Source organism: Schistocerca americana, chromosome 3 (assembly GCF_021461395.2).
Source record: "Schistocerca americana isolate TAMUIC-IGC-003095 chromosome 3, iqSchAmer2.1, whole genome shotgun sequence".
NCBI lineage: Eukaryota > Metazoa > Arthropoda > Insecta > Orthoptera > Acrididae > Schistocerca > Schistocerca americana.
Window position 1 is genome coordinate 360,702,544 of NC_060121.1, and position 17,367 is coordinate 360,719,910.

A 17,367-nucleotide genomic window follows, 5' to 3' on the forward strand; every position below is an offset into this window, starting at 1 on the left:
CCGGATTTCGCCTGAATCGTTTTAGGGAAATCACGAAAAACCTATATCAGGACGGCCGGACGCGGGTTTGAACCATCGTCTTATCGAATACGAGTCCAGAGTACTAACCACTGCGCGACCTCGCTCGGTGCAGGCGTAGTGTAAGCAGTCTCTTTAGTAGATCTGATACATTTTCAAAGTGTCCTGCCAATAAAACGCTGTCTTTGGTTTGCGTTTACAACATTTTCTGTGTGTTCTTTCCAATTTAAGTTGTTCTTAATTGTGATTCCTAGGTATTTAACTGAATTTACGACCTTTAGATTTGACTGATTTATCATATGACTGAAGTTTAACGGAATCGTTTACGCACTCATGTGGATGACATCACACTTTTCATTATTTAGGGCCAGTTGCCAATTTTGGCACCACATTTTGCAATTTGTATTGATCTTCTGATGATTTTACTAGACGCTAAATGTCTGCATCATCTGCAAACAACCTAAGACGGCTGCTCAGATTGTCTCCTAAATCGTTCATATACTCACACCAAAAAAAGTTCTGCATCACCTCGGTTCCGAGGCTTCCGGAACCTGTACAGAAAATTGAAAGAGAGGTCAGCATAAATATTTACGCCCTTTTTATTGCTCATGAAAACCACACATTGCATGTTGTACCACCATAAGCGAGACCTTCAGAGGTGGTGGTCTAGATTGCTGTACACAGTGGTGCCTCTGATACCCATTAGAACGTCCTCCTGTACAGAAAATTGAAAGAGAGGTCAACATAAATATTTCCGCCCTTTTTATTGCTCATGAAAACCACACATTGCATGTTGTACCACCATACAGCGAGACCTTCAGAGGTGGTGGTCTAGATTGCTGTACACAGTGGTGCCTCTGATACCAATTAGAACGTCCTCTTTCATTGACGCATGCCTGTATTCGTCGTCGCATACTATCCACAAGTTCATCTAGGCACTGTTGGTCCAGATTGTCCCACTCCTCAACGGTGATTCGGCGTGGATCCCTCAAAGTGTTTGGTGGGTCACGTCGACCATAAACAACCCTCTTCAATCTGTCCCAGGCATGTTCAGTAGGGTCCATGTCTGGAGAACATGCTGGCCACTCTAGTCGAGCGATGTCATTATCCTGAAGGAAGTCATTCACAAGATGTGCACGGTCGGGGCGCGAATTGTCGTCCATGAAGACGAATGCCTCGCCAATATACTGCCGATATGGTTGCACTATCGGTCGGAGGATGGCATTCACGTATCGTACAGCTGTTACAGCGCCTTTCATGACCACCGGCGTACGTCGGTCCCACATACTGCTACCCCAAAACAACGGGAATCTCCACCTTGTTGAACTCGCTAGACAGTGAGTCTTAAGGTGTTCAGCCTGACCAGGCTGTCTCCAAGGATTGTCTGGTTGGAGGCATATGCGTCACTCATCGGTGAAGAGAACGTGGTGCCAATCCTGAGGTGGTCCATTCGGCATGTTGTTGGGCTCATCTGTACCGCGCTGCTTGGTGTCGTGGTAGTAAAGATGGACCTTGCCATGAACATCGGGAGTGAAGTTGTGCATCATGCAGCTTATTGCACACGGTTTGAGTCGTAACACAACGTCCCGTGGCTGCACGAAAAGCATTATTCAATATGGTGTTGTTGTCAGGGTTCCTCCGAGCTAGAATCCGTAGGTAGCAGTCATCCACTGCAGTAGTAGACCTGCGCGGCCTGAGCGAGGCATGTCATCGACTGTTCTCCTGTCTCTCTGTATCTCCTCCATGTCCGAACGATATTGATTTGGTTCACTCCCAGACGCCTCGACACTTTCCGTGTTGAGAGCCCTTCCGGACAGAAAGTAACAATGCTGACGCTATCGAACCGCGGTATTGACCGTCTAGGCATGGTTAGACTGCAGACACCACGAGCCGTATACCTCCTTCCTGGTGGAATGACTGGAACTGATCGGCTGTCGGAACCCCTCATACATGATTGTTGATATCTTTCGGGGGGGGGGGGGGGGGGGGGAGTTCAGTGACATCTTGGAACAGTCAAAGGGACTGTGTCTCTGAATATCCACAGTCAGCGTCTATCTTCAGGAGTTCTGGGAACTGGGGTGATGCAAAACTTTTTTTGACGTGTGTAGATAAGGAACAGCAGAGGGCCTATAACACTACCTTGGGGAACGCCAGAAATCACTTCTGTTTTAATCGATGATTTTCCTTCAGTGACTACGAACTGTGAGTTCTCTGAGAGGAAATCACGAATCCGGTCTCGCAACTGATAACGATATTCCATAAGCACGCAATAAGTCGCTCGTGACGTATAGTGTCAAAAGCCTTCTAGAAATCTAGAAAAACGAAATCAATTTGAAATCTCTTGTCAGTAGCATTGAACACTGTGTGTGTAGAGCTAGTTGTGTTTCACAAGAACGATGTTTTCTAAAGCCGTGTTGACTGCGTCAATAGACCGTTCTCTTAGAGATATTTCATAATGTTTGAACACAATATATGTTTCAAAATCCTGCTGCATATCGACGTAAATGATATCGACCAGTAATTTGGTGGATTACGCTTACTGCCATTCTTTATTATTGGTGTGACTTTCGGTATGTTAAAGATTTGACACTGTAATAGGTTCCTCATAGAACAATAGTATTTTTGTAACCTTGTTTAACTGTGGAGGCAAAGACATCAACATTGTTTGTTTGAAATGGAACTGTGCTCTTTCGCTGCTGCATAATATTAACTATCGAAGTACTGAATGTTTATAATTAAAATGCAGCTAGTCAACAAGGCCCAGTGTGGGCTGTAGTTATCGTAAGGCAACGAAAGTGGTAGATAATCTAATTTGTTAATGCGCGGCCGATTTACGCGGGAAAAAAAATTAGTTCAAATTATGCTCATCAAGTGCAAATCTAGCGCTGTGAATGGAACAAAGACGCGTAGAAATGTTTCCATATGTAATGGATTGGGAACTGGACGTGTGCAGAACAAGTCAAACAAGTGAGAAAGGCATGAGCACTGGAGACATCAACGAAATGCTGCATGGCGCCAGTTTTGAACCTGGTGGCCAAAATCGGGACAATTTTTTTTTTTTTTTTTTTCAGCGGAAACTGGCTCCGCATTAAAGCAATAGTGTATCTGCTAAGTTTCGCTGCTATACACTGATTGCAGCCCACACTGGACCTCTGTGGGTAGCTGCACTTCAATTACAACCATCCGGTACATGGAGAGATGGTGATATCTGGTTTTTGTGGGACTGTGGCATCCTTTGTATCATTGCTAAAATTTGGTGTCTTTCGCTTTATTGATTACGTCATCATTGGATTTAAAGCTGTCATCGAGCAAGAGGTTGGTTTGAACATATAATGTTTTACTAGACATGTTGCTATTAGAGGTGGTGCGCCATTGACTTCCTCCGACCTTTGAACTGACTTATCCAGTCAGTTGACTGTATTTGAATTTGGATTTCATATCAATATACTTCTTGGCATTTTCCGTGTTAATGAATATGTCAGAAGTGAAAGCATTGACTCAGGACTGACCAGAGATCGAATCTGAGACCTCTGGATGGGTAGTCTGGCACTGAACCTTCGAGCCACGACATCACTGTATGGAAGATTTGTCAGTGTGAACAGAAATGTGGGTCAAAAGCTGAACTTACTGTGTTTTATTGCAGTGTAAGATTAGCTTCTACCCAGAACATTTTATACTTTATTATTCACTTCCTGTCTCGAATCTGTAGCAGCTTGTGTCGCCAAACAAATCGGCTTTAGAATTATATACCACATCTGATGGTAAGTCGTTAATGTATTGGGTTGGTGCATAAGTTTCTAGCGTTTTTCCATAACTTTAGCAGACACGACAGATATACATAACAGAAACTTTAGTCGTCAATAATATATTCTTCTTGACTATTTACAACAGTCTTAAAACGCTGGATAATTTTTCGATTCTGCAACTGTACAAATCATGTAATTTTCAAACGAAGAACTTCTCGAGCCATGTTCGGAGCGCATTTTCATCCGGGAAGGAAGTTCCTTGTTCGATAGTGTGGAAAATGTGAAAATCTAAGGCGCAAGATCAGATGAAGGAGTTGGGTGCGGAATGACTTCCGAACTCCGCTCCTGTCAGTATTATTAATATTAAACAATGGGAAAGCCTGGATGAAATGTAACAATATTATGAGAAGGAAAGTTGCTACCCCACCATTTAGCAGAGATGCTGTGTCGCAGATAGGCACAACGAAAAGTCTCGCACAGTTGCAGCTTTTGGCCATTAAGACCTTCGTCAGAAATACACACACACACACACACACACACACACACACACACACAAACACAAACACACACACACTCGCAGCTGCAACTCTCACACACGACAGTCTCCGGCAACTGAAACCACACTGCGAGCAGCAGCACCAAGTGCATGATGGGAATGGCGACTGGGTGGCGGTAAGGAGGAGGCTGGGGCGGGGAGAGGGAGGGATAGTATGGTGGTGGGGCGGTGGACCCATCCAGCCCCTTCCCTGTGCCATTCCGGCACACGATCTTCCTGAACGTGAACAATCACTAATATCAAAACGATCCTCTTTAATACTAGAAAACCACTTTCTTGCCGTGCTCAGTCCACTTTCTACCGTCCACAGTTCCACTCATTATCTCCAAATGACAAAACGACAATAGCTGTGAACTACAAATAAACACACAGCAACCTGAATAACAAAGTGCAAAACAAAAACTGTAGTTACTTACGCACCTTCTAATACGCCCAGAGAGGAAACGGCTCTAGCATAGAACCGTACTAATCGAATTTGATAGCATTGTTAATCCAGTCTTCAAAATTTCTGTGTAGTTACTTTTCACATGGTTAAAAACTTTGCATTTTTTATATAAAACCAAATCAATGTACTCGTTCTTCGGAACGATCCCCTTTTTTGACCTGGCAAACATCATAACCATTACTTACATTATGTCCATAGCCGGGCGGTTTCATTGCCGAAGTCAAGAGTGTGCTTCTACCGTAATGCGCAGTGTGACTTGGGGAATTTAGGTCGAGGTGTCACTGGAGCTGATTTAATGTCGTGTTTAAGTGTTTTATTGTCATTTAGAAACTTTTTTCCCTTCAAAGCAACTCATTACTTAAACTTTTAACGTTCCCTTTAAAAACAGATCCGAAAAACTTTAACTGCTATCTCTACAAACTGACTTTACAGCTTTACCGACATTATTTACATCACCCTTACGATCGCCCTGTAGCATTAATACAGTAGAAATAGTAAATGGAACCTGTTCGTATAGCCTACAGTGCGACAGCGTAACGACCGTTGTCGTATACCAGCAAGGCTAATTGCAATTTTAGGCGGTTTTTCACGCTAGTTTAGGCAAATTCTAGGTGAGTTCCCAAATCCCGCTTCAGAAAATATGATACACGAAGAGTTAAAGTACCATAACACAGAGAACAAAGTTTATGCGTATCACAGACAGATAGCGCGCACTACTTCCCTGACGACTATGGCGTCAGGCGGGGCATCCGGATAAAAAGCTAAAAGATGTGAACTTGCCAAAGGAATCGCTTATTTATAAAAGTGAACAGCTCCCGATTGATAGATTATTCAGAAGACAGAAAAAACATTCCGAACCAATTATTTAATAATTTAGTGGCCAATTTATTTCTGCCGTGTGAAACAGTTCATTTTCTGCTCTGTATAAGCTTAATATTGCATTGTTTTTTTTTTTTTTTTTAAATAGTATTTTCGACGGTGATTTTTGTCACTTGGAGTTCTCCCCTTACCGCAGTACATGAGAAAGCAAGTATATTCTAAGGAAAATTAAAGAGACCTTTGGAGAGAAGAGAACCACTTGTATGAATATCAAGAGCTCAGATGGAAACCCAGTTCTAAGCGAAGAAGGGAAGGCAGAAAGGTGGAAGGAGTATATAGAGGGTTTATACAAGGGCGATGTACTTGAGGACAATATTATGGGAATGGAAGAGGTTGTAGATGAAGACGAAATAGGAGATAAGATACTGCGTGAAGAGTTTGACAGAGCACTGAAAGACCTGAGTCGAAACAAGGCCCCGGGAGTAGACAACATTCCATTAGAACTACTGACAGCCTTGGGAGAGCCAGTCCTGACAAAACTCTACCATTTGGTGAGCAAGATATATGAGACAGGCGAAATACCCTCAGACTTCAAGAAGAATATAATAATTCCAATCCCAAAGAAAGCAGGTGTTGACAGATGAGAAAATTACCGAATTATCGGTTTAATCAGTCAGCTGCAAAATACTAACGCGAATTCTTTACAGACGAATGGAAAAACTAGTAGAAGCCGACCTCGGGGAAGATCAGTTTGGATTCCGTAGAAATGTTGGAACACGTGAGGCAATACTAACCTTACGGCTTATCTTAGAAGAAGAAAGATTAAGGAAAGGCAAACCTACGTTTCTAGCGTTTGTAGACTTAGAGAAAGCTTTTGACAATGTTAACTGGAATAGTCTCTTCCAAATTCTGAAGGTGACAGGGGTAAAATACAGGGAGCGAAAGGCTATTTACAATTTGTACAGAAACCAGATGGCAGTTATAAGAGTCGAGGGACATGAAAGGGAAGCAGTGGTTGGGAAGGGAGTAAGACAGGGTTTGTAGCCTCTCCCCAATGTTATTCAATCTGTATATTGAGCAAACAGTCAAGGAAACAAAAGAAAAATTTGGAGAAGAAATTAAAACTATGAGGTTCGCCGATGACATTGTAATTCTGTCAGAGACAGCAAAGGACTTGGAAGAACAGTTGAACGGAATGGACAGTGTCTTGAAAGGAGGATATAAGATGAACATCAACAAAAGCAAAACGAGGATAATGGAATGTAGTCAAATTTAGTCGGGTGATGCTGAGGGAATTAGATTATGAAATGAGACACTTAAAGTAGTAAAGGAGTTTTGCTATTTAGGGAGTAAAATAACTGATGATGGTCGAAGTACAGAGGATATAAAATGTAGACTGGTAATGGCAAGGAAAGCGTTTCTGAAGAAGAGAAATTTGTTAACATCGAGTATAAATTTAAGTGTCAGGAAGTCGTTTCTGAAAGTATTTGTATGGAGTGTAGCCATGTATGGGAGTGAAACATGGACGATAACTAGTTTGGACAAGAAGAGAATAGAAGCTTTCGAAATGTGGTGCTACAGAAGAATGCTGGAGATTAGATGGGTAGATCACATAACTAATGAGGAGGTATTGAATAGAATTGGGGAGAAGAGGAGTTTGTGGCACAACTTGACAAAAAGAAGGGACCGGTTGGTAGGACATGTTTTGAGGCATCAAGGGATCACAAATTTAGCATTGGAGGGCAGCATGGACGGTAAAAATCGTAGAGGGAGACCAAGAGATGAATACACTAAGCAGATTCAGAAGGATGTAGGTTGCAGTAAGTACTGGGAGATGAAGAAGCTTGCACAGGATAGAGTAGCATGGAGAGCTGCATCAAACCAGTCTCAGGACTGAAGACCACGACAACAACAACATGTCTTGGACATACTACAACACAGAAAAATGCGTCACTACCGTGTATAATCATGTTGTGAAATACATTTAAATGATAACCAAATAACTTACTGTTTTTCAGTGCTTTTGCCCCGAAATTGGTGGGCATATTTAATATTAACTTTATGTTAAGTGTTCCGAAAACTGCCCGAGATTCATACAGAAATGAAATACAATACCTGTAACAAAAGATGATCGGCCACTTGCTCACTAAACCGTCTCCAGTTCATACAAAATTATGCTCTGTTTGTCGGCTATGCTGTGATTTTTATCACGTAGAGTATGCCTTTAAAGTAACAAATGGATTAAGGTTAGGTTGGGCCACATTAACTTTCCTTATTACAGCTCAATGAAAACTTCTGTGGTACACAAAATATAGGAAAATACAACAGTATAGCGTACGTAAAAGTAATCACCTTTGTCTTTCTTTAGTTTTGTGTTTTTTCATCATTATTTGAAACTTCAAACTCCAAGCTGCTCATCTTAATGTTATCTAGTTTATAGATAAAGTTTACAACAAAAATACCAATTGGTTCAGCATGATTACAGACCTGCCACACGTTTATTTGTCAAGTATGTCAACTCCAGTTGCGTCGTATTAGAAACAATTGTCAGTTCTTCAGTTCATTCAGTTTATATAACATCCTTGTATATAACGACATACAACGATGCAGGGGCCGGCCGGAGTGACCGTGCGGTTCTGGGCGCTACAGTCTGGAACCGAGCGCCCGCTACGGTCATAGGTTCGAATCCTGCCTCGGGCATGGATGTGTGTGATGTCCATAGGATAGTTAGGTTTAATTAGTTCTAGGCGACTGATGACCTCAGAAGTTAAGTGGCATATTGCTCAGAGCCATTTGAACCAGTTACCCTATACTTTCCAATCCTCGTATGCTGCAGGATATGGCATACACGATATTATGTAGATAACAATACATGAAAAAAATTTACTATTTTATGTTGGCTAATAAAATGTTGTGTACCAGTGGAAACCACACACGTAATATATCAGAATATGCTAAATTATAATAATAAAAGGATTTTTATAGCATCTGTTCAAATACATTTTTTCAGTTCACTACAATGAAGAAAGTAAGCTGCTCTACTCTGTATATTGATAATACAAGCATTCTCTGATGCGTGTTTGTTTTGCATGTTGGTATTCCGGTTGGTATGGGTTAATTTACAGATTGTATTGTCATTTATAGTTCGAAATTTTGGAAATTTGTGGTATGTTCCTATGGGACCAAACTGCTGAGGTCATCGGTTCCTAGGCTTATACACTATTTAAGCTAACTTAAACTGACTTATGCTAAGGACAACACACACACACACACACACACACACACACACACACACACACACACACACACACACATTCCCGAGGGAGGACTAGAACCTCCGACGGGGGGAACCACGCGAACTGTGGCATGGCGACTCAGACGGCAACGCGATTTCCGGCATATTCTTCTGTTTGAGTTCAATAGAGGGTTGGCGGCAGCGGATGCTGCCAGAAACATTAGTGCCTTGTATGAGGGTAATGCCATTGGACAGAGCACAGCATGAAGAGTGGTTTTCTCATTTTAAGGAGGATCGTTTTGACATTAGTGACTCTCCACGTTCAGGAAGACCTTCAGGGTTTGATGAAGATCGTTTAAACGCATTATTCCACAATGATACACGTCACTGTATTCGAGAACTGGCAAATGTGATGAACTATCATCATTTCACCATCGTGCGACATTTGCATACAAAGGGAAGGTTCAAAAATCGAATGTATGGGTACCGCATGCTCTAAGCCAAAATCTCAAAAATCAGTTGGTGGCCATATGAGCATCTCCGCTTGCTAGTCGTCAATTGGCTCGTGAACAACACCGACCGTTCGTATCCTGTATCGTTATTGGTGACGAGAAATGGTGTGTTTATGCAACCGTAAGGAAAATAAAGGAATGGCTGAGCACAAACAAATCAGCAGCTTCTCGTACAAAGACCTGCAGGCATCCTCAAAAGATAAATGTTATGCATCTGGTGGAACAGTGACGATGTGGTGTGTTATGAATTGCGTCTCCGAGGTGTAACCACCACTGCTGACATTTATCAACAACTGAGACGTCTTCCAGGTGCAATCCAAGAACAACGACCAGGAAGACTGCGCGCATTCTGCCAGATTGAAAAAACACAGGAGTTGGGTTGGCAGGTCATTCCGCACGTATGTCATTCATCTGATCTTGCGCCTCAGATTTTCAACTTTTCAACTCTCAATCGAACAACCTTCAAGGAAATTCCGTTCCAGATGAAAATAAGCTCCGAACACGGTCCACAAGTTCCTCGCTTCATAACCCCGTGATTTCTACAGTCGCTGAGTCGGAAAATTACATCAGCGTTGAAAGACTATTGTTTTAAATAGCGAGGTGGTTCAAAAAATGGTTCAAATGGCTCTGAGCACTATGGGACTTAACATCTGAGGTCATCAGTCCCCTAGAACGTAGAACTACTTTAACCTAACTAACCTAAGAACATCACACACATCCATGCCCGAGGCAGGATTCGAACCTGCGACCGTAGCGGTCGCGCGGTTCCGGACTGGTGCGCCTAGAACCGCTTGGCCACACCTGCCGGCCTAGCGAGGTGGAATGTATTATTGATGACTAAACTCCGTTAGTGTATCTTGTGTTTTTTAAACTTACGGTAAAACTCTACGAACTTGTGCACTAAGGCAATAGTAATAAGTCAGTAGACTAGACTGTATGTATGAATATGGGGCTGACCTTGCATTATTGGACCGGACGGAAGGAGAGTTCGCAACGAGAAACACGGGCAGCGGCAGCATCTTTTCCAGATAATCCACGAACTAGTTTCAAGTCATAAGTACCTTTTGCGGAAAACATATGAACTAAAGGGGACTCAGTTGACTGTAGGTTGCACTAGACTGCTTTGCGTCGAGGGGTGCATCAAACCAGACTGAAGATCACATCACTTACTTAGATACAAATAGGAGGCATATCATGATCGCCATCTGTGGTTGTGAGCGGTGGTTGAGCAGTCATGAATCAGAATTAGTGTACAGAACACAGTCGTAGGTCGCAAGTTGATTAGTTTATTTTGATCAGTTTCGCTCGTCACACGCGAGTATCCTCAGATGTTCATTGCCCTGGCGGCAACTGGTTACAAGTTAAAAGCAGCTCTCGGCACCATCGTCAGCATAAAACCATGAGTCGGCTCTTGTGCTTCGATTAACTTGAGATGATATGAATTTCATATATGAGCGGAGTATTAGGAAGATTGCAGGCTAAGAAGTCTTGCAGGTGTACTAGTCACGCTTTTTGTCCGGTCGCATCCATTCTTGAAGTTGTGACACGGTGATGCGGCAGCCATGTCCCAAGCAAGCGTAATTGGTTCGAGTCGTCGCTGCTCTTAACCACTCTGAGCTACGTCAGAGTAGCTTATTTTCGTTAGGCAAGTTACAGCACAATGCAGTTATTGTTTTGTTGTAGTCCTCAGTCAAAAGACTGGCTTGATGCAGCTCTCCATGCTACTATATCCTGTGCAAGCCACTTCATTTCCGAATAACTGCTGCAACCTACATCGTTCCGAATTTGCTTACTATATCCGTCTCTTGGTCTTCCTCTACAGTTTTAACAACCACATTTTTCCCTCCAGTACTAAATTGGTAATCCCTTGATGTCTCAGAATGTGTCTTATCAACCTATCCCTTCTTTTAGTCAAGTTGTGCCACAAATGGCTTTTCTCCCCAGTTCGGTTTAGTACCTCCTGATTAGTCACATGTTATACCTACCTGATCTTCAGCATTCTTCTGTAATACCACGTGTCAAAAACTTCTGTTCCCTTCCTGTCTAATTTGTTTATCGTCCACGTTTCACTTTCATACATGTGTTAACACCAGGCAAATAACTTCAGGAAAGACTTCCTAACACACAAATCTGTATTCTAATTTAACAGCTTTGTCTTTTTCAGAAACGCTCTTCTTGCCATTGCCAGTCTACATTTTATATCCTCTCTACTTCGTCGATCATCTGTTATTTTGCCGCTCAAATAGCAAATTTTAGCGCCGAGTCTAGAAAGAACTCTGCACCAGTGATGTAACTAGCTCTGAATTACGCAGTAGCATGTTTACTACTCCGAGATTTATCTATGTTGATTCTAGATGAAGATTTCTACATTCGACTGTTCTCCTCTCCCTTTAGAGAAAAAGAAAAGTCAAATCGTGAAAAGGCCGTAGACCTTGTATCATCGCCTTCATTCGTTGCGAGGAAACTAAAGCCGTCCTCGCACGAGACGAGGCAGCTAACGTTAAAGTGAACAGGGACGGGAAAGCCGACCTCACGAGGCACAGCGACTGTGTCTCAGAGGCGTGCTAGTTAACGTGAACTGCTAATGTAGCGCTCTCCAGCGGCTTCTAAACCACACAGCTTGTTTACGAAAATGGGTATGCGTAAAATTCCTACGTTAGCTCTATAAAACCGCACAATTCCTCACATGTCCATATCGCAGTCGTGTTGCTCTGTCTGTATTATACATAAATAAAAACTTCAATATCCATGAATATTGCATAAGACAGGAAAAAAAGGTTTCAAATCCTGTCAGCTTATAAAACTTCGTAAAATTCCACAAATTCACGCCTGAGAGAGAGCGCATTTCTATATACATAACGTCGATAATTCAAAAATTATATCTATTAACCTATTAACTTAACAAGAAAATCCCACAACCTTTTACAAAACGCTAGCAGAAAAAAAGCGGCTCTGTTTGCAGCAAAATGCGAACCCTCTACACATTATTTCGCCCCCTATATCGACTACGTATGCAATGTTACTATCTTCTGAAGACTTCAGTCGCTGATATGTGGCTCCGTGCACTATGGGACTCAATATCTGGGGTCATTAGTCCCCTAGACTTAAAACTACTTAAACGTAACTAACCTGAGGATATCATACACATCCATTCCCGAGGCAGGGTTCGAACCTGCGACCGAAGCAGCAGCTCGACCCCGGACTGAAGCGCCTAGAACCGCTCGGTTACAGCGGCCGGCCTCGCCGATATGTGATTAGGACGGAGGAGCGGACAGAGGTTCAGAGCACTCTCTTGCCCTTGCGTTGGGAAACTGCCCCTAAAGTGCAGAACATTCAGCAACGTCCAACGGCATGAGGATGAGGATGCAGAAGGCAATGGAAACCACTGCATTAAAGGCACACAATGTGTCTCCAGACGACTTGTAGCCTGTAATTGAGAAAATGTCATTACAGTTCATTGGCAAAAGATTCCGGACTAGTCCACCAATCGTATCTCCAGGAAGGAACTGCCAAGGGGGAGATAATCATGACAAAAAGATTGAATAATCAACGAGTGGATAATGTTCTCCGAGTAGGGGCATAGAATGTCAGAAGTTTGATCGTCGTAGGGAAGCTAGAAAGTCTGAAAAGGGAAATGCTAATGCTCAATCTAGATATAGTGGGGTGAAATGGAAAGAAGACAAGGATTCATGGCCAGATGAGTATAGCGTAATATCAACAGCAGCAGAAAATGGTATAACCGGAGTAGGATTCTGTTATGTATAGGAAGGTTGGGCTGAGGATGTGATAGGGTTGTTCTCATCAAAATTGACAGCGAACCAACACCGACAACAAGATTAGGATACGTGCCGTCACCAACTGAAGATGAAGTGAGAGAGAAAGTGTATAAAGATATTGAAAGGCTAATGCAGTACGTAAATAGAGATGAAAATCTAAGTCATGGCGACTATAATGTGGTTGTAGGAGAAGTAGTAGAAGAAAGCGTTATGGGAGAACATGGGCTTGATAGTAGATATGAGAGAGGAGAAAGACTAGTTCAGTTCTGCAGTAAATATCGGTTTGTAACAGTGAATGCCCTTTTCAAGAATCACAAGAGACAAGGGAATATTTGGAAAAGGCCTGGAGATACGGGAAGATTATCATGGTCAGGCAGAGATTCCGAAATTAGATACTGGATTGTAAGGCGTACCCAGGAGCAGATATACATTCAGGTCACAATTTAATAGTGATAAAAGAGTACGCTGAAGTTTAAGAGACTAGTCAGGACGAAACATTGCAAAAAAAAAAAAAAAAAAGTGATCGGAGCACTAAGGAAAGAAAAGATACGCTTAAAGTTCTCTGAGGCTGAAGATACTACGATAATGAGTAGCTCATTAGGCAGTTCAGTTAAATAGGAATGGACATCTCTAAAAAGAACAGTCACAGAAGTTGGAGAGAAAAGCGTAGGTACAAGAAAGGTAACTGCGACGAAACTGTGGGTAACAGAAGAAACACGTAAGTTGATAGATAAAAGAAGGAAGTACAAAAATGTTCAGAGACAGTCGGGAATACAGAAATACAAGTCACTTAGGAATGAAATAAATACGAAGTGTAGGGAAACTAAGGCGAAATGGCTACATGAAAAATGTGAACAAAACGAAAAAGAAATGATTGTCGGAAGGACTGACTCCGCGTATAGAAAAGTCAAAACGATCTTCGGAGAAATTAAAAGCAAGCGCGGTAACATTAAAAGTACAACGAGAATTCCATTGTTGAATGCAGAGGACAGATCAGATAGGGCGAAAAGAGTACATTGAGCGCCTCTGTCAGGACAGAACGTGTCTGATGAACTTATCTGATGACGTATGGGAAAAGAAACAAGAGTCGACAGGGAAGAAATGGGGATTTAGCCTTAGAAACAGAATTTTAAAAAGTTTTGGGAGACTTAAGATCGCGTAAGGCACAAGATCGAACATCGGAATTTCTAAATCATTGGGGAAATAACAACAAAACGATTATTCACGATGGTATGCAGAATATATGAGACTGGCGTTTTACCGTCAGAATTTCGGGAAAATATCATCCACACAATTCCGTAGATAGCAAGAGCCGACATGTGTGAGAATTGTGGCACGATCAGCTTAACAGCTCATTCATCGAATGAGCTGTTATGCTGATAAAAGAAAGATTCAAGCGTGGAATTAAAATTCAAGGTGAAAGGATATCAGTGTTAAGATTAGCTGATGACATTGGTACCCTCAGTGAAAGCGATGATGAATTAGAGGACTTGTCGCATGGAATGAACAGTTAGATGAGTGAAGAATAAGGATTGAGAGTAAATCGAAGAAAGGCGAAAGTAATGAGAAGTAGCAGCAATGAGAACAGCGACAAACTTAACATCGTAATTGGTGATCTTGAAATAGATGAAGGTAAAGGAATTCTGCTGCCTAAGCAGCAAAATACCTCATGTCGGACAGATCAAGGGCAACATTAATAGTAACTAGCATTGGCAATAAGCGCAGTCCTGGCCAAAAGATGTATACTGGTATCAAACATAGGCATTAATTTGAGGAAAAAATTTCGAACAGAAGCAATTGAGATGTGGTGCTGTGGAAGAATGCTGAAAATTAGGTGGAATGGTAAGGTAATGAACGAGGAGGTTCTCCGCAGAATCTGCGAGGAAATGAATGTGTGGAAAACACTGACAAGAAGAAAGAACAGGATCTCTTAAGACATCAGGGAATAACTTTGATGGGATTAGAGGGAGATGTAGAGGGTAAAAACTGTAGAGGAAGATAGAGATTTTGATGCATCCAGTAACTAATTGAGGCCATAGGTTGCAAGTGCTACTCGGAGATGAAAAGATTGGTCCAAGAGAGGAATTCGCGGCGGCCCGCATCAAAGCAGTCAGAAGACTGATGAATCAGAAAAAAGATTATTCGTTGATATTTAACTAGAACAAATCTTACCAAGAGCGTTGCGGTTTTGATTAATCTTCAGTGGACCGTTGCCTTAGAACGAAGCTAATTTCATAACACGCGAGTTATGACACGAAAATAACTAAATATGACAATTCCTTTTAACCACCAGTAGGACGTTTCACGTCATTTCAGTACACCAAATTGTACCAACAACAACGCGTTTCGAGATGTGCTCAACGTGCAGGTGATAAGAAACGTCATTTGTATCCACAGGGTGTAAATTTTATTATGAAACCTGCCAAAGATGGACTTCAGTTGAAAACGAGAAATACCGTGTGGGCGTCTCGCAAGTTCTGCTTCTGAAGTTGTTGCATCTTGTTGGTTCTGCATTACGTGGCACATTGCCGAAATATCGCAGAACTTATTTTGTGTTTCACGCGACGAAATCACTGAGCTCACGGGACAAAATGGCTTTCAATGAGAAATAGCAGAAAGTGACGTCACAGAACTCGTACAGCTCCACTCCAAGCGACAGCTAGCTTGCCCCGTGTAAGCACGGCTTAAGAGTAAACTCAACGTGTTATTGTCTGCTACAGTGCAACGTGAATCTTATAGTGATGTGATGTAAGAGGGTTTCGACGCGCGTCCAAGCATTTGACCGCGGGATCCTTAGCTGGCTGGCATGACACAGTTCTCGCACTGCTTGACATTTGGTGGTTGCGCGCAGCGTTGTCTGGCGCAGTTATGTTTTCGTCAGCCACCTTCGACGTAGAGTGTCTTCGGTCTCTTTTCAGAATGACACCCAGCCTTATGCGTGTAGTTTCACCGTAATTTTGTTTCTCATGTTAGCGAGAAAAGTCCCCTACAGCAGTGGATTCGACCGGAGATACTCTCGATGAGGAACTGCAACACTGCTGTTACTTTGTCAAGTGAGTCACTAGTAATACCCTTCTCTTCTCGTCTGTGTCTCTCTTAACTCCTTCATCGCTTATACATTTATCAGTATGTGACCCGAGCTATGCACGGAACTTAGTTATCTACTATTGTACTAATATAAACCGTGACACCGCGCAAATTTTGCTCTCAGTGATACAATATTAATTTCACTGAGTTTGATATCTGTAACAAATTCCCTGTCTATCGTTGCTTAAATGTAGCAGTTATAATTATAAGCACATATTTATTGCATCACGCAGTACTTTCAAGGGCCACAGTGTGTACGTACCTGGTGGTTATAATTAAAGTGCAGTACAGAGATCTAGTGTGGGCTGTAATTATCGTATGGCAGCGAAGCTTGGTAGATATTCTAATGCATAAAAAAGGTTCCAATTCGGGCCACCAGGTTCAAAGCTGGCGCTGTGAATGCAAGAAAGACGTATAGAAATGTTTCCATATTTTGTGGGCAGAAAAGGTCAAACAATTGAGAAAGGCATAATATTGATTTTATTATTAAACGCCGCTTACGCAATTTGTTCAATATCAGCACCGGAGACGTCTAGGAGACGTTGCATCTGTAAAACGACATGCAACAGTTGTTCACTGCAGTTCTGGTGGAATCTGAGCAGCGTGTTCCTTTGTACTGGTCTTCAGATCAGGTAGAGACCGAGCATGTCCGTGGTAAAGGCGTTGTTTCAGATATTTACAGAGCCAAACGTCGCATGGATTCAGATCAGGTGATCTTGCAGGCTATGCATCTGGAAACCTCCGGAGATTACACGTTCGTAGACGGTTGCCTTAGGCAGGTCTTCCATTGAGCGAGCGAAACGAGTTGTAGTCCCATCTTGCATAGTGGTTTCCACACAGTTGCGCACTTCCAAAGCAAGATTTACATATCGTACAAAAGTCTCGATGACGTGCAAACGTCACAGTACACCTGATAGGCCCTCTGAGTGTATTCTCTTCAAAGGAGGAGGACTGGCCGAGAACAAAGGTGCTTGTGAACCCACATTACACAGTCACACATGACGAGTCCAGAGGCTCTTCGTTCACAACATGCGGTTTAACTTACACTAAATTCGGCAGTTCTGTGTATTCAGTGTGTTCTATAGTGTAAAATGTGCCTCGTCACTCTACAGAAGTTTGTCCGGCCCCATGTCATCAACTTCGGTCCATGCCAAAAACCAAAAGCAAATACAG